The sequence below is a fragment of the Orcinus orca genome, chromosome 10, assembly GCF_937001465.1.
Source record: "Orcinus orca chromosome 10, mOrcOrc1.1, whole genome shotgun sequence".
In the NCBI taxonomy this organism is placed as follows: domain Eukaryota; kingdom Metazoa; phylum Chordata; class Mammalia; order Artiodactyla; family Delphinidae; genus Orcinus; species Orcinus orca.
The window spans coordinates 147344-159618 of record NC_064568.1 but is presented as its reverse complement, the minus strand read 5'-3'; positions in this window follow the sequence as shown (position 1 = coordinate 159618).

Here is a 12275-nt window from a genome sequence, read left to right as displayed (position 1 = left end):
TGGGCAAAAGGGCTGTCGGGCGTAGGGGTCAGCGCTGTCCCTGGTGTCCCCGAAGAACAAGACGGACACACCCGAACGGTGTGAAGTCAATGACAATGAGTTCACGACAGGGCTCCTGACAGAGGGCAGCAGGCAGCAGGGGGCAGCCAGGACCGTGGCAGGAAGGAGGGAATCACACCGCCCTCTCTGTCCCAGCCCCCCACTGCCTGCCGGTGCCTCCTATCGGGCGAAGCAAAGCAGACACTCAAGGTGAGGCCCGAGGGGCGCAGCCCTGCAGGTCAGCCTCCAGGACCGGCAGAGACCCGAGAAGGAGCGGCAGGTGGAGGGTGACCACCTGGGAGACACAGAAGTGCAGGGAGCCAGGGGAGAGCTGGCGGCAGCGAGGACCACGTGGTGGCAGCAGGGATGTAAACGGCCTTGAGATGTGGACGGCAGGACCTCAGGACTGGCTGGCGGATTGGATGTGGGTCAGGAAAAAGTGGAATCTCCTCGTGGTGGCTCTTTGATAAAAACAAGATGCAAACTGTGGTGGAGAGAGAGGCAGAGTGGGGTGGAGAGAGCAGGTTTCAGGGAGCACAGGCCTGGACCCGAGCCCGGCTCAGCACGCATGCTGTGGGCAGGGATGATGCTCAAAGTCTTCACCTGCTGGGAGGCACAGGCCCCACTGGTCAGATCGGAGCAGAGCCGGAGGTGTGAGGTGGCCCCTTCCGTTTCGGGGCCACAGACAGCCCAGGGGTGCCAGGGCTGGGTGCAGGCCAGTGGAGTGGCTGGGAGTAGAGGGCCCTGGGGGCTAGGAAGGGCTCTCTCCTCACAGTTGAATGTTTCCCTAGCCGGTCCGTCCAGGCCAGGGCATCCTGGGTACATCACCACCCATGGCTGCCATCTGGGTTAAGGTGGGTTATGCTGGGATATTCTGAAGACAAAGGCAAAAAACATCGCAGAGGCTGAGCTCAGCCTGGGGTGGCTTGCGGGGGACGGACAGCCGCCGCCCCCAGCAGGAGGGAGGAAGACACGTGGCCTCGTCAGCTCCCACCCAAGGAGTACGGGAAGGGGCAGGGGCACGCCAGGCCTGGAGGAGGGACTTTTCCTCCATGGACACGAGCCAGATGTGTTTACCACCATCTCCATCTGCCAGCTGGAAGCAAGAGCGGGTCATGGATCCATTCAGGAAAGTGCTATCAGCACGGTTAGGTCAAAAATCAGAAAAGAGGATAAAATCAAAAGGGAGAGGAAAGGAAGTACGGCGCTCATCGCGGACAGCAACAAGGCCCGTGCATGAAACCTTCCTCTCAGGCTTGCGCTGAGCAGCGGGTTTCTTTGTTTGGTTCACAGCCAAGAGAGCTGGGAAGGCACTGTGCTGGCACGCAAGGACCCCCACTTCCTTCTGCATCTGCACATTGTACCCTAGAAGGGCAGCTCCCAGCACAGTTCCTCCCTCATCCCTGGGACCTCCATCCCCTGCGACCCCATCCCCTGGGACTCCTATCCCCTGGAACCCCCATCCCCTGGGACCTCCATCCCCTGGGACCCCATCCCCTGGGACCCCCATCACCTGGGACCTCCATCCCCTGGCACCCCATCCCCTGGGACCTCCATCCCCTGGGACTCCTATCCCCTGGAACCCCCATCCCCTGGGACCTCCATCCCCTGGCACCCCATCCCCTGGCACCCCATCCCCTGGGACTCCTATCCCCTGGGACCCCCATCCCCTGGGACCCCCATCCCCTGGCACCCCATTCCCCTGGCACCCCATCACCTGGCACCCCATCCCCTGGGACCTCCATCCCCTGGCACCCCATCCCCTGGCACCCCATCCCCCGGCACCCTGCAAATGCAACCGCCTCTGGCTTCTCAGCTCCCTCTATAAAACATCGTCCTCTCCACTTGTTTCTGTCTCCAGTTTACTGATAAGGACACTGAAGTCCAGGGATGGAGAAGGACCTGTCCTGGCCACAGAGCCGGACCCCAAACCCCTCTGTGTTGCCCACTCGCAGGCACTGTCCCCAGGGGCACCTGTGTGGGACAGAGTCTGAGGGAGGGGAGGATACTTGCGGGGGTGGGGAGCTCTGGGCCATGAGAATTGGGGTGAAAGGGCCAGAAAGGGAAGGCATCAGGGAGACTGTGTGTTGTAGCAACAAGGGCAGGCTCTGTTCCAGGGGCGGCAGGAGGGCAGCAAGCGAGACCAGCACGGTCCCTGCTCCTGGAAGTTCCGTGCATACCTGACCATGAACATGGGCCAGAGGATGAGGCCCGGCCGAGTGCAGAGCCGGCACGCGCCAGGGCCCTGAGGTGAGACAGTCTGCGAGCAAGCCGGCGCGTGCGGAGCGCGGCCACCCGGGCGGGCGGCCGCAGGGAGCGCAGTGGAGGTCCGCAGGCCGGGAGGGCTTGCTTCCAGCACGGGCAGCTACCCCGATCCGTGTCCTGGGTCCGCCACGGTCCAGCACCGCCGGCTGCTCTCACACTCTGCTTCCCGACGGCTCACGAGTGGGTTCTACCGGGCTGGAAACCGAGCGCCCCGCGTCCGCCTTGGGCGCAGCCGGGAGCAGCCGCGAAGGGAACGAGGCGTGAGCGGCCGCCAGGGTGCGCGCTGCTAGTCCGCTTTCAGCGCAGCGGAGCCGGCTGTGCAATCCACGTACGGCCAGCGGGCCAAACCGTACGAAAGGCGTTCCGAGAAGAGCCGCTGTCCCCGACCAGCCACCCTCCCCGTCGCCCTTCCCGGAGCCCAGTCCCAGGATATGCTGAGCAGAGAAGCACGTGCATTTTTAAAACACAAAACGGACTGTCGCGCACACTCACTGGCTTCACAGTCTCTCCAGGCTTGTTCCAGCTGGGCCGGTGGGGATGTTGCCTGACCCATCAGTCAGCTCCACCCTGCGGGCCATCATCCCTGCCAGCCCCTGCTCCTGGGCGTGCCCTCTGATGCCACGCCTGCAGCGGGTGCCCTGTGGGAGCAGAAAGTCTGGGCAGGTGCGGGTGGGGGATCAGGTCAAGGGTATTTGCATTTTTAAAGTTGGATTAGTGGCAAGGAGTCCTTGATGCTTGACGGGAGACCCAAAGGCAGAGCCGGTTAACTGATGCCACACCCCGCACACTGGAAGACCTGCTCCAGTCCTCGTGCAGGGGGGTAGGGGCTGAGGGGTGGGAATCATTGCCTCCCCCCTGCCAGGTGTGCTCCCCGCCCTGCTTGGGTAACTGCTGGTCCGGCGCCCAGTTCTTCCGATCTTCTTCTCCGGCCCAGCCCCAGCCAGCCTCAGGCCATGCTCCTTCCTCAAGACCAAGACCTCTTCAACCACCTGGAAATGGCCCTTTATCTGTCCCGGTCCTGGCTGGACTTTTTCCCATGCCTCTGGCCACGTTTTGCAAAAGCAAATGTTTCTCATACAGCATTGGGCAAGTTGCCACTGTTGGAAGGCCACGGAAATCCAGGGGCTTGGACAGCTAGGGCCTCAGAAGTCAGAGGTGGTCTGTGGTCTGGGCACCGGGGCGTGGGGATCTGGGGTGCAGGCCGCCCCCTTCAGTGCAGCGGCTGTCTAACATGTGCCTGCATCGGTCCCAGCTGGGCAGCAGGAGGTTAGCAAACAGTCTCAAGCCTCACCCCCAGAAAGGCTGATTCGGGGCCTGGGAATCTGCATTTCAGGAGACACCCAGCTGGTTCTGAAATCCACAGCTCCGTCACCACTCCTCAGAGTCACCGCTGTGTGCCGGGTGGCGCCCTAGGCATTTGGGCCACAGCAGCAAACACACAGGCAAAGATTTCTGTCCTCAGGAAAAATGAAACAGACAGTGGAAAGGCTCAGGCAGTAAAGGAGAGGGCAGGTCAGAAGGGAGACAGGCTGTGGAGAAATGAGAGGTGGGGGCGAGTGTCTGCTGGGGGCCCAGCTGCAGGCGTGTGCTGCAGTTTGGAGCCCGCAGCGGGAGCAGGCCCCGTTGAGAAGGTGACGGCAGCCTTGAAGGCAAGGGAGCAGGCAGCGCCAAGGTCCTGAGGCCAGCAGCCTGGAGAAGCTGAGAAGTCAGGGAGGCCAGTGCGGCCACAGCAGCAGCCCGGGGAGAGCCACCGGAGGGCGGGGTGGGGAGGGAGGAGCCAGACCAGGTGCAGACTCTTAGGTCTGAGCAAAGCAGCACCGCAGGTGAATCTATAACAGACCCCTCAGCGGGCTGGGAGCACAGGCAGGGCCAGGTGCCTTCCAAGTGCTGAGCCAGTATTAACTCATCTGATGCTCACACAGCCTGGTCCCCTCGTGGTCCTTGTGTGGAGGAGACCGAGGCACAGAGAGGTGCAGTGACTCTCCCTAGGACACACAGCTTGAAGGCAGCTGAATCCTGATCTGATCCTTCAGGTCGTCTGAAGCCGGAGCCCAGGCCCTTGACAAGCCACACTTTTCAGGTGGAAAAGTCACAATTCCCGCCCTGAGCGAAGACATTCGTAAAGAAACTAGAACACTGGGGTCTCATCAGAGAGGTGGGCCAGCATGGGTTGGAGTGTCAGGTAGGGAGCAGTCCGGGGTGGGAGCACGTTGCAGGCAGCTGGGCTGGAGATGGGGCCATGGGTGCGGGGAGCACAGCACTGGCCATGGAGGGATGCCCTGGAGGAGGTGGGCCTGCGCTCAGGGCCTCTGGGGGCTGGTGACCACTGGGAAGGCGGAGCGATGCCAGGATCCCCAGGCCTGGCTCAGAGCTTCCCCGGCTGTCTGGCCTTCACATGCTTTGACCTGTCTGGGCCTCAGTCCCTGTGAAACAGAGAAGAAAGCGCCGGCTCCCTGAGAGGAGCCTCCGGGCCAACGAGAGGTGCAGACCTGAGCAGCTCCCTGCCTTTGGCAGACAGGGACCTGCTCGCTGGTCGTGAAGCCGTTTGTCTTATTCTTCCCCCAGAACGTTTCTATCACTCTGAGGCTGGGTTTTGAGGGTCAATGTGAAGCTCTTGTCTTTGAAAGTAATTTCTAATTCCCAGGAAGCTTTTAGGGTTTCAGTGTTTTATCTCGAAATACATAAAAAAGCCCCGCGTGTGTTTTCACCTTCATTTTAACCGGCGCACTGGGGGTGTTTTCCGATCCACGCAGCCCCTTCCTTCCTGACTCCTTTCTTCCAGGCTCGCTCTCGCCACACACACCCAGCGCCCTCCCTGTTCTGCTCCCCATGGGGGGGTCCCCTCTGCCTGGGGATGTTGCTGCCACCCTTACCTCCTCAGGCCTCTGTCTCAAAGACAACTTCCGCTCGCTGACCAGTGTTCAAAGAACCACCCCCGTCCCCCGCCACCATCCCAGCGCCCGCCAGGCTTGCCTGGGACCCACTGCCCCTTCTCCTGGCCAGCGGCCCACTGGGCTGTTAGGCGCTGGCTCTCTCTCCAGAGAAGGTTAGCTCTTTGAGGGGAGGGACTTTTGCATCTTCTGTTCTTTGCTTCGTTCCCAGCATGCCCGGTGTGTGGGGGGTGACAATTCAGTAACTCTTTCTTGAACGACTGAAGGAATAATCTCACCCTGCTCAGGCTGCGGCCCACCCCCGGGAGGCAGTCCAAAGCCCCTTCTTCGGTGCCAGCACCAGCACCCGCTCGGACCCATGGCTGGGGCAGAGAAGGGCCCGTCTGGGCCCGGGCTTCCTGCGCCCCCTGCCTGGTTCCGGGCTGCTTCACACACTCCCCGGGTGACCTCGCCTTCCTGCTTCATCTGGGTCCCTGGCGACTTGGAGCGGCTCGTGGCCTCGGCACAGCGAGGGCCAGCACAGGCCTCACGGGGCTTTGCTCTCCAACTTCCCATCACCCAGGTCACCAGCCCAGTCTGGCAGAACGCGCCCAGAGAAGCAGACCCACCGCTGGTCTTCCAGCCTTCGGGAAGGCTGCCCGCTGCCACGTCCACGTATGCTGCTGTGAACAGGAACAAACGTCAGGCGCTGGGAACATGTGGGATGCCCACCCTCTGTTACAGTATTTTAAAATTTATTTAAATTGATTGACTAGATCATGTTCTCAGGCACAGGGCTCACCGTCACGTCTTCAAGTCTGCTTAGCCAGTAGCTGGCATGAAGAGGGGCGTTCCAGTCACACAGGCTACATAACAAATACCCCACAACTGACTGGCTCAAAACAATGGCAGCGGGGGCTTCCCTGGTGGTGCAGTGGTTAAGAATCCGCCTGCCAATGCAGGGGACACGGGTTCGAGCCCCGGTCCGGGAGGATCCCACATGCCACGGAACAACCGAGCCCGTGCGCCACAACTACTGAGCCTGCGCTCCAGAGCCCTCGAGCCACAACTACTGAGCCCACGTGCCCCAACTACTGAAGCCTGCGCACCTAGAGTCTGTGCTCCGCAACAAGAGAAGCCACCGCAATGAGAAGCCCGCGCACCACAACGGAGAGTAGCCCCCTCTCGCCACAACTAGAGAAAGCCCGCACGCAGCAACAACGGAGACCCGACGCAGCGAAAAATAAATAAATAAATAAATTTATTAAAAAACAAAAAAACAATGACAATAGTTATTTTGCCCTTAAATCTTCAATCTAAGTAGGCTCAGTGTGGACAGTACACTTCTGCTCCACTTGGCATCCGCTGGGTGATTTGAAGTCTGGAACCTGAAATTATCTGAAACCTTGGTCACTCGAGTCTGGGATTGATCCTAATTCTTGGCTGACGCCTTAGCTGGGGTTCCCAGCCAGGACACCCACACGTGGCCTCTCCACGTGGCCAGGGCTTCCTCACAACAAGGAAGCTGATTTACAGGACTGAGAGTCCAGGAGCGAGAGTCCGGAGGAAGCCCTATCATGTTTCATGACCTAGCCTGGAAAGTCACACCACCTGACATCTGACGCCTTCTGTTCGTCAGGGCTGTCCGAGGACCTGCTGAGGCTCTAGGGTGTCCTGCTAAAGAGTAGCAAGGTTACGGATGAGCGTTCGGGACTGGACATACTGCTCTATTTTTGGAAGATATTATCTGTCAAAAGGGGCTGCAAAATGCATGCAACACCCCAGGAGAAAAATGACTCCTACTTAGAATTCTGTACCCAGCCAAACTATCAAGCAGGTGACTGTCTGGAAATGCAAGCTCTCTAAAGTTTTCCTCCCGTGACTCTCTCAGAAAGCCACTAGAAGAATGCTTCACCAAAACAAGAAAGTAGACCCGGGAGCCGGAGGCGCCTTCTTGCAAGGAAGGAGGAAGGGAAGTCCTAATGTGACAACCAACCAGGAGGCAAGAAATCAGGCAGCCAAGGTAAGAGTAGCAGGGCAGGCGGTCCCAGGAGGGATCTATGCAAGAAAACACACACACCTGGGCTTCCCTGGTGGCACAGTGGTTGAGAGTCTGCCTGCCGATGCAGGGGACATGGGTTCGTGCCCCGGTCCGGGAAGATCCCACATGCCGCGGAGCGGCTGGGCCCGTGAGCCATGGCCGCTGAGCCTGCGCGTCCGGAGCCTGTGCTCTGCAACGGGAGAGGCCACAACAGTGAGAGGCCCACGTACCGCAAAAAAAAAAAAAAGAAGTGATAGTTAGAGCTGTTGTAATGATGAGTGATCATGACATGTAGAATCAAACAGATGATAACGGAACCAACGGAATAAAATGGGGCCTGGACACGGTATGTACAGATAGTTCATATATGGCCACGATCGAAGTGCAGATAGAGGAAAGGATAGACCTCAGTATATGGCACTGCAGTAATCCGCTAGCCAAACAGGGGAAAAGTGAAAGTGAGCCTCTGACCCACACTGTGCACAAAAGTAGTTTCCAGGTGGATTAAAGACAAATATGCGGCAAGCAAATCTATAAAGCCTCTAGAAAATGAAGATATTTGCGACACATATATCGGACCAGGGATGAGCGTCTATAGTACCTAAGGACTCCTGCAAACTCTCAGGGAAAAGACAGCAACTCCACAGGAAAATGAGCAACGACTTCCAGAGACGCTGCACAGAACAGGGAGGCCGAGCGCCGAGAAGCATAGGGAAAGGGGTTTCACCCACCATCCTCGTCCACGGGGACATGCAAACTAAGAGCACACTGAGATGGGACTCCCATCAGACGGCAAAAACGACAATTCAGAGTGTTGGCAAGGCCGCAGATCACAGGGAGCTTAGAATCCCTGTTGGTGGAGTGTGAACTGGTACCACCACTGTGGGAACGTCTGGTGTTAGCCAGTAGAGCAGAACGAACACCCATCTGCTGACCAAGCAGCTCCACCCATACCTGTGCATCAGGCGGCGCGTACAGGATTGGTTTCTGGAGCATTGTTTGTACAAGAAAAAACTGCACAGAATCCCAATGCGATCGGCAGGGACTTCCCTGGCGGTCCAGTGGTTAAGCTTCCGCGCTTCCACTGCGGGGGGGGCACAGGTTCGATCCCTGGTCGGGGAACTAAGATCCCGCATGCCCCGAGGCGTGGCCCCAACAACAACAAAACACTAATGCCATCGTTAAGATAGATAAATAAATTGTGCTGTGTTCATGCGATGAAATGCGGCCACGTGGCAATGGACGTGGGCGAGCCACAGGCACGTGGACATACCCCCTCCCAGTGCTGAAAAGGAAAGCTGATCTCCCAAGAATAAGGACAAATGCTTCCATTTCCACAAAGTTCACCCACCGTGTGCCAGGGAAGACTCAACAAAATCTCTCGGAATACAAAGGTGGAGGACAAAACTACACAGCCAGGGGGAGCACAGCCCAGAAGTCAGGATGGGGCCCCACCAGGGATTTCTAAGGAACTGGCAACAGTCTGGCTCTTAACCTGGGTATTTGTTCCTTTGTAAAATTTTTATTCTTTGAATTGTACGTATATTTTATACAGTCTTCTGTATAATTTATATATTTCATAATTCAAAAAGTGGACAAATGAGGAAGGTGGAGGAAAATGGAGGATTTAATTTCAGGGAGAACAGACAAAAACGTAATGTCTCACAAGGGAACCACACTGATCTAGGCATAAATTGGAAAAGACTGACTCCCAAACCCTGAATCAACTGTGGGGACTCAACTGACACGTATCTGAAACTGATAGATTGAGAAATCAAAGCTTAAACAGATTATTTAGGAATATGGAGAAATAAACCAGAGGAGGCAGCCCGAAGAATGTGCAAAGTGGGCAAGGAAGTGCTGATTTTTATTATATGGTATAAAGGAATATTTGTTGAACACTTAATAAACAGTTGTTGGAGAGATTGCAGACAGGTCCTTGAGAAATACATATTAAAATGATATTTGGGATTTTCCTTCCCATCAGATTGGCAAAAATGAAAAAGGCTGGTAACACTCAGTGTAGGTAAATGTCGAAGAAGCTAACAGTTTCCAGCGACACTGGTGGCAGTGAGATTGGCACAGGCGAGAAAAGAACAGAACAAAAGAACACAACCAAAGGGCAACTCGGCAGCACCGATCTGGATTTGAAGTGAGCCCAGCACTCCTTACGCATTTCCGTACAGGGACAGCCCTTGCTGATAACAGAGGGGAAACCCGGAGGGGGCGCACGGATCTCCGGTGGGCCAGCCGTTCCACACAAACGCGAGTGGCCACCATGTGCCAGGCCAGGCACCTCGAATCGGCTGCCTGGCGACAACTTCGTCTGAAAAGCAAGTCCCGCGACAGTGGGGGTGGGAGGATCCCATTCCCCAAAGGATGGACGCCCCCTGCAAAGCCGAGGGTTCTGGAGAGATGGGAGTGCGGCAGACCCCTGACCATCCACGCCTGACCCCCTTCACTGGTGTCACTGGGATTTTTACACCCATAACATATTTGTGCATTTCTTGTCTGCTTATTGAGTGGTTTAAAATGTCTGTGAGTCCAGGGTTGGGTTTGGAGTTGGTCACATCCGCGTTGGGTTAGGTTTCATTGCTGTTGGTAGATGGGGGTTTGGGGTTAGAAATGAGGTTTTCACTAAAAGGCCCAGCAGAGTTGGGGTAAAAACGCCTCGGGTTAGTGTTTGGGGAGGACGGGGTTGAAAACGTGAGCCTGAAAGAGGATTCCGAATCAATGAAGTTTCAGATGGCGCCCAGTCTGCGGCAGTGCTGGAGTTTGAGGTAGGCTGCAGATTTCCCAGCAAGGTTTAAACTGGCGGGGGAGGGTGTTCGCATGTGGGCGCAGGGGCTGCCCAGACCTTGATGTCCCCCGCACCCCCTCCGGCATCTGCCTGCGGCTGTCTGCAGCAATCCAGGAGGGTTGCCCGGAGGCGGCCGCGTCCTCCCCCGCGGGCGCGCGGGACGCCGAGCGGGACCCCCGCCCCACTCCCACCGCCAGCCCGAGCGCAGAGCCGCGGGACGCGCGCTCGCCCGCCGACAAGGTCTCCGTTTGCGCCTGACGCGGGCTCTCGGGGCAGCTTGTTTACCAGCCTGAGTCACCCGGGAACCTTTGACCGCTGCCTGGCACAAAAGCTTCTCCTCCTGTAAGTCCCCTTGGGCAGAAAAGGCATTCATCAGGGCCCGGGACTCAAACTGGTACAGGGCGACACCCCGCGGTGGATTCGGAGAGCGCGGCCCCGCCGCTCCGCCCGTTTCCTGCTTTGCCCACCTGGGCTCTACCCACACCCACGTGCATCGGCCTCCTTTCCTTGCAGCAAATCGGATCGTGCTTTGCCTTCTTTGTGTCCCTGGGGGGTGATGAAAGACCCCAGTCGCGGCAGGAGCAACATTCCAACCCTCCGTGACCTGGTGGGTAGCTGCCTACCTTCTCCTGGGGCCCCCGCCAGCCTCCGCTCTCCCGCTACTGCCTTTACCACCACACTCTCTGCACCCCAGCCTCAGAGGGTTACTGCAGCTGCCTGAGCTCCACAGTCTTCCCTGCTCCTCCAGTGCCCTATGTGGACCCTGTGCATCCTTTAACGAGCTCCCAGTGAAGTCACCCCGGGAGGCCTCTCGTGATGATTCAACTCCGGCCAACTTATCTCACTCCGGGCTCCAAGACTTTCCTTACGGCTCACTTAACACTGTTTCTCTTGTACTGTAGCCAAATGTGGATGCCAGAAATCACCCCGCTTTCTCCCCAGATGCCAATCGAATTATCTGTCCATCTGAGCTGTCAGGAAAGCAGTCTGATGACAGTGACATAAAAAGCATGCCAGGCCAGGGCACTACAAGGGCACGTGAGGGCACTGGGGTGGGGAGGGGGCCCTGAGGGGAGGTGGGATACTGCTTCAGACTCACTTCCAGGACCTGGCAGCTTCCCCTGGTCCGGCAGACCGGAGTAGTGTAGACCACAGCCGGACTGGAGCTTAATGGCAGGTGAAGTGGAAGCAGCAACGTGGGCCATATGGCCCACGAACACCCCGGCTCACCGTGGGGTAGACTTTCTCCGCACCCTGCAACCTCTGAGACTGAAGGAGGAAGAAAAGGAAATCCAGATGCAAGAGGCCTGGGCAGTCAGGCGTCTGACCGCCACGGTGCCCATCCAGTCCCGAGTGGGAGTCACCGAGAATCCCGCTGTGTTTCTGCTGGCTGCATGGCTACTCCTTCCTGCTTCCACTGTAAGCCTACAGACACCCCAGGGGTATCAGTGGATGTGTCCCCTGTGGTCCGCATCTGTTTACTGCAGGAGCTGTGCCACACCTGGGAGAGGGGTTCTGAGGGCCTAGGAGGCCCCCCGAGGCTGACAAGCACAGGTGGGGCTGGGGAGGGACGCTGCTTGGTTGGGTAACCCACAGAGTCCACCTCCAGCCGCAGGCCCCACGACCTGGCCCTCCCCAGCTGCCTGAGCACCGTCTCTCGCCAGGCAGGTGGGAAGAGGCTTGGGTGGCATTGACGGGCTGGGCTGTGGAGTCACACTGCCTGGGTTTGAATCCCAGTTCTGCCTCTTATGGGCTGTGGTCTTGGGCAAACAGCTTCAAGTCTCTGACCCTCAGCTTCCGCATGGAGATCTCGGCCACTCTGCTGGCATGCCCTGTAGACCTCTGCAGTCAGACACACCCCTCAGGCCACACTATGATCCAGGCAGACTAGCATTTTTGAGGCCCAACTGGGTGCTGCTTCTGTGCTAACACACATCCCTCCCAGGTCGTTGTTATTGTTCCCACTTTTTAGGTGGAGAATCTGAGACCCAGAGCACTAGAGTGACCTGCCCAAGGTCACACAGCCAGTGAGGGTCAGAGGCAGGATTTGGACCCAGCCTGGACTGATGCCACAGCCTGTCCCCTTGGCCAGCAAGGTCTCCTGCCCCTGTCAAATAGGTGTGACTCAGAAAACAGAAGCCCTCGGGGGTTTCATAGAGAGGGAATTTAATACAGGGAATTTGTTACACACACGATGGAAGTAACTAGATACCAAAATGGGAATGAATTGTGAGGGAGGGGACAGATGCTCTGGCTCCAC